Source organism: Piliocolobus tephrosceles, chromosome 10 (genome assembly GCF_002776525.5).
Source record: "Piliocolobus tephrosceles isolate RC106 chromosome 10, ASM277652v3, whole genome shotgun sequence".
Classification (NCBI taxonomy): Eukaryota; Metazoa; Chordata; class Mammalia; order Primates; family Cercopithecidae; genus Piliocolobus; species Piliocolobus tephrosceles.
In genome coordinates, this window is record NC_045443.1 from 71,097,463 (window position 1) to 71,111,623 (window position 14,161).

General features: G+C 33.3%; 1 long non-coding RNA gene and 1 pseudogene across 1 annotated transcript in view; both read right to left on the minus strand.

The window, feature by feature from the left end:
• Positions 1 to 14,161, minus strand: part of LOC111552343 — a 573,045-nt gene that overhangs the window by 322,303 nt on the left and 236,581 nt on the right. The gene's annotated exons all lie outside the window — the stretch shown is intronic.
• Positions 5,134 to 5,274, minus strand: LOC113219644 (annotated as a pseudogene).

A 14,161-nucleotide genomic window follows, 5' to 3' on the forward strand; every position in this document is an offset into this window, starting at 1 on the left:
AATCACACTAAAGAGATTCATTAATGTCTCATTTATTTGAATTGAAATAGTGATACTGACAAAAGTAACTTAAAACTCAGAGTATGCAAATACAACAAGAACATGAGAAGCTGCAGCCCTCAACTCAAATTAACTCTTTATGCCAATTTTGTCTCAGCTTCTTTCTTTAGGTAAACAAACATCATTGACAAATCAATTAAGATAATGTTATCAGTTCAAAGAATAATTAAGATTCATCATTGTACAAGGAAACCTGAAATTCTATGAAATTTTACAGCTCACATATAAAAGAAATTTGATGGAAGTTTCTTTACGTTTTCTTAAGGAAAAGACTAAGATTTTCCAGACATTACCAATAATGTAATGAGTAATAAAGTGGAGATACATTTTCTCAAACTAATAACAATTTATCTTAGTCAAATTTGTTATAGAAAAACCTGAATTTTTTTTACAAAAAATGAATCCCATAAAATTGTTGTCAGATAGAGATATAATGAAAGATAAAGCAGCTAATGATTATAGAAACAAATTATAATATAAAAGTGTTTAAAGCATTTAATTAAAATAAATGCTAATTTTTGTTCTGCATTTTATGACTGTGGCAATTAAGATGGCTTTAACACATTTTTCTGAGCTTGACAAACTTAAACCAGACTTCTTTACTCTGGGCCTCTGATCTCTATTTATTTAGAGCATTTACTTTAGACAAGTTAGAGTTGTAAATTCTTTCTCTGCCCCTTTGAAATGGAAACTTTCTACATCTAGGAATATCTTTCTCAGGGATCTGGGAGTAATTTCTTTGAAAGCCAATTATTAAAAAAAAAAAAAAAAAAAAAAAAAAAAAAGGGCTGTCTCTTTCAGTCACCATGGAAGAATAAGAGCCTAACTTCATTAAGTAACAATTAACAAACTGATAAGGTTTGGCTTTGTCCTACCCAAATCTCACCTTGAATTATAATAATTCCCATGTGTCAAGGTTGAGACCAGGTGGAGATAATTGAATCACGGGGGCAGTTTCCCCCATACTGTTCTCATGGTAGTGAATAAGTCTCACAAGATCTGACAGTTTTAAAAATGGGAGTTCCCTTGCACATGCCCTCTTGCCTGCTCCATATAAGATGTCCCTTTGCTTTTCTTTAATCTTCCGCCATGATTGTGAGGTCTCCCCAGCCATGTGAAACTGTGAGCCCATTAAACCTCTCCCCTTTATAAATTACCTAGTCTCAGGTTTGTCATTATTACCGCTATGAGAACAAACTAACACACTAACACAGATGGCCAATCACATTGACTAGCCTCCATCAACGTTCTGCAGTTCTTTTCCACTAGTTCAGCTCAGCATTTAAAAGTCCTCCTGCCTTTCGTTTCAGCAGAGTTGAGTTCAGGCTCTATTCCTTATTGCAATATTCTTGGCTCCTAGTGAAATAACCTTGAATGAAGTCTTTTTTTTTTTCCTCTTTTAATATGTCCAGTGTAAGTTTTCTTTAACAGTGGTGTTTTTTGGTTTTACAATAATTTATAATTTCTTGACTTTTTCTTCTCTTTCTAAATAAATATTCACCTCTATGTCTACTTTGTGTTTGTAAGTTTAATTTTGTTTTTTTGTTAAGGATCATTAATGCAGTTTTATAAGCTCCGAATTCCACAAAACCAGATTAATCTTTCCTCTTACTTTTCACACTAATCTCAAGTATCTAAAAATGTATCAGTTGATCCTCAATACCCTGCCTTCATTCAACATGAACTCAAGGCTTCACAATACTTTCTTTACAAATTCACTCACCAAAGTACAACCAATACATCAAGAACTGATTTCACCATCATTTTTGGAAAACCTTCTATGATCCTTCAGTTGGAATTTGTCTTTTTTCCTGTGTTTAATAGCATTGTTTGCAATCTTATAATATAATTTATTATAGCCTGCCAACTAACAGAGCTATCTGTATGCTTCCTCAAGCTTTTACAGTAGAGACTGTAAGTTTTTAGATTCCAGGGCATCTATGTTATTAGTCTTCGTATCATCTTCATTAGCTAAAGCAGTAGACACAGAAATATATGCGTGATTAAATTGCTGCAACATGAATTTATTTGATTTAATTTAAAACCTGATTCTTATAAAAGAAATATTGAAAAATCTCCCAAGATAATAAATCACTTGTAGAGGAAAAGTAATAATTGAGAAGAGAATATTCATGAAATCTTCTCATGTGTCTCAGGGAGACAACCTTCTTTAATGGGTCACAACTGAGCTCAAATCCTTCCTCTTCTCTTAAAGATATCCATGACATTTTTATAGCCAGAGTTAAACTTGTCTCTTGGAATACTAAATTTTATCTCTCTCTAACTATCTGACTTCCCTACCAAACTAGAAATTTTTGAGGTCATGGACAATGATCTTATTTGTCTCTTTGTCTTTGTTACCTGGTTTAGAACTTTTTATCAACAGGGTGCTTCATAATACTTATTAGAATAAAAGAAAGAAAAAAGGGAGGAAAGAAGAAATGGGAGAGGCAAAAAAGGAGAGAAAGAGATAGAGAGATGACCCCACAGTAATCAGATTTATCCCGTGTTTATCTGATTCCAAAGTAATGATCTTTTTTTAGGTTACAGTGTCTCCCATCACAGGACCAAGAACCAGCTGCAGAGAAAACCCAGTTCTGACAAAAATTAAGACACACATACACACGCACACACAAGCAAATATAAATGCCAACACTCTTGAAGACTATCATTTTCTTTTTCCAGGTAAATTACACAGCAATCAGCATAAATAGGTTTAATAAAAGATGTATAAAGAAGATGTTTTAAAAATCCAAAGAAGCTGTTCCTCCCACATCCCTCAATATGCATATACCATTCAAAGTGTTTTATTTTAAAGCTAAGGATACTTCTCTTTAGCCAGTGATACATGCTAAGGCAAACACAATTACCTACTCACAAATGGACTTGCAAATGCCCTCCTTTCTTGTTATGCCATTCATGTGTTCTTTTATATTTAATTTTAATACAAAATTTTCACTGAAAAATCACAGAATTATTTTATAAAATTTACAACATACAAATGAACAAAAAGAAAACTAAATCAGTCTAAATATTCAACAGAGAATCTTAGTCAAGATTCTGTTGTAGTGACTAAGTCCTGGCAATAGAGACACAGAAAAATAGAAAGCTGTTGCCTGCAAATTTATCATTTTCATATATTGCTAGCATATTATAATATATTACAAATGAATGGTAGGATAAGAATTAAAGATGGATGTTTCAATCTTTGATAATAAAATTCCATAGACTGGATGGCTTAAACAATAGTCATTTATTTTTCACAGTTTTGGAAGATAAAATGTCTAAGTTCAAGGTGCTGGCATATTCAATTTCTGGTGAGGCCCTCTTCCTGGCTTGCAGATTGTTGCCTTATCACTATGTCCTCAAGTGGCAGAGAGAGAGAGAGAGAGAGCGAGCGCAAGAACAAGAAAGCTCTGATCTTTCCTTTTCTTACAAAGATGCTAATCCCATCATGAGGACCCACTCTCATGACTTCATCTAAACCAAATTATCTTCCAAAGACCCTATGTACAAATATCAGTGCATTAGGAGCTAGGGCTTGAACTTAGGAATTTGAGGGAACACAAACATTCATCCATAACAGCCCTGAGTTTACAGTGGTTGTCCCTTTTAAGAAAGAGGAACAGATTTGAGAACATATCCAGAGCTTTGTCTTTTTGGAATAGAGTATCTTACATGTGAGTTGCATATTATGCATTCAAGTCCATTGGTGAAGTAAGCAGTTAGATATGTTAGTTAATATTTAAAGGTTAAAGAATCAAGACTTGTCACTTAAAATTGTGGGAAGTTGATTTGAAACAATATTTTGTATGTGAAGCTGTTCAAATTTCAGAATTTGATTTCTTAAGAAAACAGAGGGCTGGGCACAATGGCTTACGCCTGTAATGCCAGCACTTTGGGAGTGTGACAAGGGAGGATTCCTTGAGCCAAGGGATTTCAGGTTACAGTGAGCTATGGCCATGCCACTGCACTCCAGCCTAGGAATAGAGTGATATGCAGTCTCAAATAAATAAATAAGGGAAGACTGTTTTTCAGTTGTTTTTTGGTAGCATTTTCACCTTATAATTCTTATTTCATAGCTCTAAAATCTTAAAAAAATAATAAAATGGTTACTTTGAATGCTAGTTCCCTCACTGTGGCTTTTCTGAAAAATTCTAGTTTAGATACAAAAAAAAAAAAAAGAAGTATGTATATATTTAAGACAGTCACATGTAGCTGATTTTGCCAGAAGAGATTTGTTGACATAAAGGACAAAACTTTGTAAAATCTTTGAAGAGAGATATTATGAGCCAAATGTGAATGACCATGACCTGAGGCACAATGTTAGGAGGTTCAGATTACAGGTTGGTTTTGTGCATTTTAGGGAGATGTAAGACATCAATACATGTGAGAAATGTATTAGTTCAATCTGGAAAGGCAGGAAAACTTGAAGCAGGGGCTTACAGGTCATGGGTGGAGTCAAAGATTTTCTGATTGGTAATTGGTTGAAAAGAGTTATTATGTAAAAAACCTGGGATTAGTAGAAAGGAGTGTCTGAGTTAAGATAAGGAGTTGTAGAGACCAAGGTTCTTATTACAGAGATAAAGTCTCGTAGGTGGCTGCCTTTAGAGATAATAGATGGCAAATGCCTCTTATTCAGAACTTTATTTTTTTCTTTTTTTTTTTCTTTTTTTTTTTTCTTTTAAAAAGAGAGAGAGAGAGAGAGACGGAGAGAGGGAGAGAGAGAGAAAGCAAGGAAGAAGAAAGGAAGGAGGGAAGTTCAATTCCGGGTGGATCCCATTCCCTTAAAGTAAGGTCACCACCCCTCGACTGCCAAGCTGAGATCTAACGACCTCCACAGGTACAGTAGTCAGTCGGCTGCGGGGGGTCGGAGCCTTCCCAAAGCGCTGTAGTCACAGCGCAAAGAGAAGCGTGCCGCAAGGCCTACCGTCTGCCGCCCGCAGGTGGGAAACCCCATGGTACTCCAAGAAGCAGTTAGGCCGGGGTATCACAGATGCTCGGCGTGTCAAGCCGCCCCACCGATGCTCTCTGTCTTCCATCTACTTTTAAGCAAACGCATTGTATCCCCGGAGGGGGTGCACCGTTCCTGGAGGTACTGCAATACCAGGTCGATGCGTGGAGTGGACGGAGCAAGCTCCTATTCCATCTCATAAAAGTTGCTAAACTCTCAGTTATCTCTTTAGGATTTTGAGGGCCTGGAAAAATAAAGATCTACTTGTGCTAATAGAGAATTTTTACAGATGCAAATTTTCCCCCACAAAAGATGTCTGTGCAGAATCATTCTAAAATATGGCAAACAAAAATATTTTAGGGTAAAATATTTTGATTTCCTTTTATATCTTTTATGCATTGTTATGCCAGAGTCACATTGAAAAGTAAGCCACATTATATAGTGTTAAATAAAACCCATTTAATGAGATTTTATGGTTTGTAGAGCATGACATCCCAGGCCCCTTAGGAATTTGGGCAAGAAAAATAAAAAGTCAGAGTTTAGTCCTCAATTTATTTTTTCTGTTGGTTCCCGAACACACATTTTATGTTTATGGAATAATTAACTTTCAGTAAGTTATACATTGTTCCATGTGAGAAAAAAAGATATCAGATTAAATTATACTGAGTCACTGAGCAATTTGAGTTTATGTTAATCTGCAAGTAATGATTTACCAGTTGTTATGGACTAGACATTCATAGACATTCAGATGCTTTGGGCAATTAAAAAATACTCCTAAATTATACCAGTTATCTCCCTCTCCCTAGCTATTAGAAAGACTGATATATATGTGTATATATATATATATATATATATGTGTGTGTGTGTGTGTGTGTATACACACACATATACATAAAATATTTCATATATATTTAAATAAGCTGAAATATGTGTGTGTGTACATGAACCCACAACAAAATAAATTTGATGGAGAGAATAGTTAAGTTCTATAATGGGTCTGAAGAGAAAGGATAAACCAACATTCATTGGCAGGTATTTAGCTTGGCAAGACATCAGGTCTACAAATTAATGTTAATATCAGTATACTGATTGCATATCCTGTGGCTAATCAAGCCTCATAAAATTGTCAAAATATATACTTCAGAGTGTAAAGACATTTGTACAAAAAAGTGTTTTTTTCCTTTTTGATCTCTTGACGGCCCGTAATCTGGAATCATTTGATGATGCAATAGCCCAGTGTCTGTGATTTCTGAATTGATTACTGAGGAAAAAAAATGTATGGTGAGAGCATGCATATCAAACTGAAAGAACAGCCTGCTGATTACACAGAAGAACATTTCTATTTACATGCAAATATCTTTGTAATCAGCAGTGATAGGAAAGAAAATGTATGAGAATCTAAAGCACTTAAGATTATAAGTGTTCCAACTTTCCCTATGCCCCTACCTCAAAAAATGTTTTCTAATGAGAAGTGTTTCCAATGAGAAAGTTTAGTTCATTTTACAGAATCATAGCCATATGTCATCTGAAACGTAGAATATTAATGGGTATTATCTCTTCTCACTCTTCTCATTTATTTCTCAGTTTTGTTCTTACAATTTTGAGTTGTCTTTAGCTAGATATCCTCTAGTCAATATTTTAGTCTTTGTTCAATCTCATTTTTACAAACGAATGCTTAAAGTCTTACTTTTGTTCTTTTAAAAAGGGAGATAATACTGACTGCAGAAGGTATTTTTAGGTTTAATTAAAACAATGTACACTTTAGTAGTTACCTGAGTGCTTAGGATGTCACTTAAGTACTCATAATTGCTGGCTTGTATTCAAGTCATGTGTTTGTTTGTTGTTAAGCCTGAAATGAGTTTCCAATTCATGTGGCCATAAGAAAATCTCTGAGGAAATTTTTTTATGCACATGATTTTATAGGAGGTGAAGTACAATAGGCAGTAAGCTACAATGTTAGCATAACTCTAGGACAACAAAATTGGAGGTTCATAATGGAAGGGATTTCTTACAAGTAATACTATTCCACACACAAAAAAAGTCATTTGATTATATTACTAGTTTCAAGACTGAAATCCTTAGAAAAGATTGAAATGATTGTACTTGTAATTGGGAAATTGTTAAGGGTCAACTTTTTTTTTTTTTTTTTGCCAAATGACATTACACATGGCCATTATTCTAAATTTGTGTGATCCAAGGTAATACAAGATATATAGCCCATTTGAGGTATGAACAACAATGTTCTAAAGTAGATTAGAAAAGCTAAGAGTTTTAATTGTGTTCTAATACTTGGCAGTAGGACAGCAGTTCTCAAAGGCAGTCCATGGGTGGGTTCTAGGAGTCTTTGAGGTAAAAGATATTGTCAAAATAATAGTAGGTACAACAAATACTGCTGTCAGCCAGATGCTTACATGCAAAAATATAAATTTGGGCACTTACCTCATACTGTATACTAAGATCAACTCAAAGTAGAGCATAGTGCTAAAGGCAAGAGCCAAAACTGTAAAATTCTTAGAATAAAACAAAGTAATCAACTTGAATAAACTTGGGTTAGAGTATGATATCTTAGCTATAAACCAAAAGTATAAATAATAATAGAGAAGATTTTTAAGATGAACTTAAAATTTTTGAAAGTTATACTTCAAAGGACAACATTATAAAAGTAAACAGACTACACAGAGACAGAGAAAAAATCTTGGTCCAGCCAAGTTAATACATAAAATTAACAATCATTACATATACCCACAGTGTATAAATAACCCTTACGACTCAGAAATAAAAAGGTAAATAACCCAGTTTAAAAAAAGTCACAGAGTTTAAATAGACATTTCTCTAAAGAAGATATATGAATAGATAATAAGTTCATGAAATAATGGCCAATATCATTAGGAATTATGGAAACACAAATCAAAATCATGAGATACCACTTCATACACTGTCTAAAATAACAAAAGACAAACAACAACAAGTGTTGGTGAAAACATGGATAAATTGGAACCTTTATACATTCTCTGGTAGAAATATAAAATGGTATATTTTTTTGTGGAAATCAGTTTGAGAGTTCCTGAAAATATGAAACATAGAGTGACCACTGACCTGATAATTCCACTCCTGGATATCTTAGAGAAATGAAAACATTGTGTACAAACATTTTTTTTTTTTTTTTTTTTTTGAGACTGTCTTGCTCTGTTGCCCAGGCTGGAGTGCAGTGGCATGATCTCAGCTCACTGCAACCTCCGCTTCCTGGGTTCAAGCAATTCTCCTGCCTCAGCCTCCCAAGTAGCTGCGATTACAGGTGCCCATCACCATGCCCAGCTAATTTTTGTATTTTTAGTAGAGATGGGGTTTCACCATGTTGGCCAGGCTGGTCTCAAACCTCTGACCTCGTGACCTGTAGAGTTATTCACAATAGACAAAAGTGGAAAAACCAATCAACCAACATTACTCCATCAACTAATAAATAGATTGATGTCACATGATAAAATGTTTGGCAAAAAAAAGGAATGCAGTACTGGAACATGCCACCACATGGAGGAACCTCTAAAACAGTGTGATAAATAAAATAAGTTGCTCACAAAAGGCCACATATCTTAAGGTACTATTTATATAAAATGTCCAGAATAGACAAATCTACACAGACAGAAAGAAAATTAGTCATTGCAAGTTGCTGTGGAAGGGAAATGGGGAATGACAGATAATGCATATAGAGCTTCTATTTACGTTGATGAGAATGTTCTGAATTAGATTATGGTAATTATTGTATAATTTCATACTTTAGACAGGTAAATGTGGTATGTAAATTATATCTCAGTAAAGCTAAGGTAATATTAAGATGTCAATTGATTTTTTCTTATCTCTTAACAAGAGTACAGTGGATATTTCCAAAGGCTACATGAGATATCACTGCAGATTAATATAAGATCAGATATAAAAATTCTAATATCTTCTTCTAAACTAAATAATAAAGAGATTTGCAAAAGTATAAAATAGTGCTTTAGAAAATGTAAAGCAATGTCTTGAAAAATATATTTGTTTTTCATAAAAACATGTTACTTTTTGTTAACATATATGTAACTTTATTATGTGTAAATGAATTAATAAATATTTTTTAAATGTTCTGAGTTTTCATTTCTAATACAGTAAATATATAAAGATGTTGTTTAAACATCTATCTATCTACATATATAAACAAAAGCTCTTTGGTGTCTTCAATGATTTTTAAAAATGTAAAGTTACTCTGAAAGCAAAATATCTGAAAACTGTGAAAATGGGCTAATAAAGAAACAAATGAATGGCTGCAATAGATAGTATAAGAGTGTGTCACCTTTCTATTTCATATATTGTGGCTGGAAGATGAATATAAATTATACTGTAAGAAATCCTCTTTTTCATATATTATGATGCATGAATGTTACAATGAAACTTTCTGATGATTACAGAAACATGAAAATAGAAAAGGGAAAATTATTTTTAGTGTAGTTTAGTTTGTATTGTTTTGACTCACTAAATGATCATAAAGGCAATAGAGCAAAGATATTGCTGTCTTTTCAGACATCTTTTTCTCTGCAAAATCTCTCCATGAAATAATTAATGGTAATGAAATACTTTGAAAATGAATGTATGGTATAGTTGTCTTTGGTGATCAAAGACAGCTCTACTTATGAACATAGCAAAGAGCGTAATTCAAGGACAGCAACTTCAGCCAAGAGGAGAGATATTTTCTGAGTAACTTTGAATATTAAGTTTAGTCCAAAAAACATTCAACTAGGAAATAAATACTCAGGAATGCACACATATCTTAGGTGAAAATACACAGCCGAAGAAAGACACTATATGATGGTTCTTAGTATTTGTCGCTTTTTTAAAATTATATAATTATAGGCAAATTCTAATAAAACTCTGATGAAATTTCAGATATAGACTTGACTCTGCCACTTTAAAAAAAAAAAAAAAAACTGCTTTAAACTTCTTATACCATTTTCCAACCTGTAAATTCATAAAAATAATGCAAATGTCATAAGAATTCTGAAAGACTTAAACAAAAACTGGAGTTCAATAAATATTTAGCTTTTTCCATGGCCTCTTTGTATTACATAGATAGGGCAATCAAGGCATTAAAGAGTAGCAACTTGCCTAAGATAATACAAGCACTAGTAATAGGTGCCAGCACAGTTATTATTTCAAATTTTATTTTAAATATTCTGACCCATTTTCCAACACTCCACTTTATTTGTGAAGTGAAAAGAATTGCACAAATATAAGCTATTCTGATTACAAAAGTAAAATAAAATTAAAAGGCACTTTTTGCTGAATTGAAGAATCATAAAATTATATGACTAGAAAGGTCTCCTAATGGCTGTTTCAGGACTGTATTCAGATCAGCTCCAACTGTTATCGTCTGCCTGTTTTCAATGAAAAAATTCAAATTCCAATATTTAACAACTTGCCATAATATTTTTATTTTTATTTTTACTTTTCTCAATGAAAATTGAGATTGCTTCTACTAAGGCTATAGTATTCACAAACAACACATGCTTGGACTTGAGGCGCCCTGTTCAGTGTCCTTTCATTTTACAAAGTCACATAAGTTGAGATTAGTCTCTCATATTGTCCTAAGTCTCATTGTGCATGCAAGGTGCAACCCTATTCCTTATTTAATGAAGTAAAAATCTCAGTTTCAAGGACAAATGACTATTCTCCATCAAAAGTTAAAATACTCTATACACCTTGGTTGGCCCAATGGGACTGAATAGCAAGAGTGAGTGAAGGAAGGAAGGAAAGGAGGGAGGGAAAGGGAGAGGGAGGGAGGTGGGGAGGGAGAGAGGGAGAGTGTTTGATGGTGGGAATGTGGAGGTAAATGAAACAATGATGGAGTTGAAAATAGGTAGATACCCTGAAAGGCCTAACAACTAGTATTACATACCATGCCAACGTTTTTAAAGAAGAAAAAGTTCAACTAGTTAATATTTTAAGATGTTGTTATAAAACACTCTCAATTTCCTATAAGTTGACGACTTGGCAATTTTCAGTCTTCATTACCTCAGGGCAACAAGTATTTGGAGCTGAGTTGTGACTGTCATCTTTGACTGGAGTGACTTCTAAAAGTATAGTCTGCAGAACACTGGGTCTCTGATACCCTTTCAACATGTTCATGAAATCAAAACTATTCTCATAGTTATACTAAGATGTCATTTACCTTCTTCCCTGAGTTGACGTTTCCATTTATGAAACAATAGCAATAATGAGTAAAAATGCTGTCCTGCAAGGAGTCATCAAAGTAGTGGCCCAAACTGTACTGGTAGTTTTCTTCATTGCTACACACTCATAATTTAAAAATACATATGGTTTCACTTTAAAATGTCCTTGATAAAGCATTAAAAATGTGAATTTTATTAAAACTCATCTCTTGCTTGTGAATGTAATAGTCTGTGTAATAAAATGAGAAATATGTAGAAAGCAGCTCTGAAGCATATCACTCTATCATGTTTGTCTTGAAGAAAAGCAATAGTACAATTACTTGGGCTGCAAGCTGACTACCTGCTTCATTCATGCAATGCTGCTTTACTAGAAAGACTCACAGACAAACTGTGGTTATTGAGGCTGGGTATTTGGCAGACATTTTCTCTAAAGTGAACAACAAGAGTTCCATTTAAAGGAAAATATCTTACTATGTTTTATAAGAAATGTGTCAATCTTTGGAATATCTGCGTAACTCAGTATACCAACATTGTCCCAATGAACAAAACCTCAAGCAACAAAACCATGCATGGGTATCAGCCCCATTCAAAGTACAAAATGTAATGGAATAGACTGTGAAGAGTTCATTGTTATGATTTCACATTCCAGAATGCAACAAACTGCTAAGAAGCTACTACTTGTCATAAATTGATGTTAATCTTGCTATAGTACAGAGGAAGACAAGTAAATTTTATATGTAAGTGGTATCATTTTCATTCATATTGAGTAGATTGAATAGGCAAGTGAACTTCACATGTAATCATTGTTCATGTGAATGGCTACACAGGTATATCATCATTTCTAAGATAAAATTAATTATTTTTGATATATACATATTTAATTTATAAATTAAATTGTTTATGAAGGGTATGTCAATTTATCTTGAAAGCTATAAAAAGAAGCATTGAACATATGTAATACCATATAATTGATTTATTTACATATATTTTATATTTTGAAGTTATTTGATTAGAATCAATTACACCTGTTTTAACATTCACATAAGACTTTGTAAAAGATATACTATCCATTCACTTTCAGGTATTCAATACCAATTATCTTAAAATCTCAATAGGTAAAAGTGTTAAGTGAGATGTTTGTTAAATGCAGATTTTTAGGTTGAGTACAAAATGTATAGTCCCCTTTATGAGAATAACTACACGATAATTTTCATCTCACTTTTTTTGGAACAACAACAAAAATATGGCTTTATGAGCAATTGGATTTAATTTTATCATATTGGGCATATTTAGTCATGTGGTTGATCTCTTTATATTTTTAAAGTTCACATTGCCAGAAACGGGGCTTCGCAGTAGCAAACAGATATAAAATTATGGCATGCAATATTATCTTCGTTTCTTAAACAACTTGATATTTCTTTTATTACTGTATTTTTGGGACATGCATTTTGTTATTTTATTTATTTATTTATTTATTTTTTTTTTTGAGATGGAGTCTCGCTCTGCCGCCCAGGCTGGAGTGCAGTGGCCAGATCTCAGCTCACTGCAAGCTCCGCCTCCTGGGTTTAGGCCATTCTCCTACCTCAGCCTCCCGAGTAGCTGGGACTACCGGCGCCCGCCAAATCGCCCGGCTAGTTTTTTGTATTTTTTAGTAGAGACGGGGTTTCACCGTGTTAGCCAGGATGGTCTTGATCTCCTGACCTCGTGATCCGCCCGTCTCGGCCTCCCAAAGTGCTGGGATTACAGGCTTGAGCCACCGCGCCCGGCCGCATTTTGTTATTTTTTAATTATGCTATGATCGCATTTTTAATTATACAGGTTACATAAAAGTCCATTTTCATTGTAAAGAGAATAGAAAGGTATACGTTTGAAAGAGGGAAACTTCCATTTACCCCACACTCCAATTTTCTTTCAGAATATCTAAGTAAGTTACATTCAACTATTTTTGTTATTGATTAATCTTTGTTTTTTAAGTATTAACAATGTGAAGTTTCAGACTTTTTAGAAGTGATTTAGATACATTTATTTCGGAAAGTATGTAAAATTTAAAATTTAGAAGTATAAAAATAAGGTATAATCACACATTTTCATTACCACAATTATTATTTTTAGTAGTTGCTCTCCATTCTTCTAGTCATTTTTCTTTATTAATAGTCCACTGTGTAAATGAGTCCATGCATGCTTTCTTATGTATGAAAACAAAGCACTGTTTGAAAACCTATTCATATACACACGCAGTCATATTTCTCAACACACCCACTCTGGTGTGTTTCATAAAAGTCATCTCATTCATGAGTTTGTGCTGAATTCTTCAAGCCCAATTAATGTACTGTCTCACATCTATTAATTTATGTTAATATTTTGTGTTTAATATGGTTTTTCATTGGCATAGGGAAACATTCTCCAGTTTATATTTTAATGCTACTTTATTTTTTAGAGACGTAGCCATGTTAATATATTTAATTTGTTTATTTTATTTTCAATAGTACATGTATACCATTTCTTTACCAATGGAAATTTTGAGTTATTACTAACTTTTGTAGTTTCAAACTATGCTTAATAAACATAGTTGTTCAGATTCTTGATCCAAAGGATTTTTTGTACTTTCCTAGAAATTAAGATGCTGGATAATAAGGCAGACAAATTTTTTATTAAATTACATATTGCTGAACTATAATGAAATATAACATCATGTGTTTTACCCAAGCACTATTTGGAGAATAGAGTTTCTAATCATTTTCCTGCTGCATGGAAACATTTGGTAGTGTTGGACATATTACATCTGATAAAAGGTAATGGGTAAAGAAAACATACATTGCTGTTTTCATTTGCACTTCTCTATTTTCTCAGGTCACTTACAAAATCACATTGTCTTGTTTACTGAAAAGATGTTTTACTTTTATTTCTTCTTCTTCTTCTTCTTCTTCTTCTTCTTCTTCTTCTTCTTCTT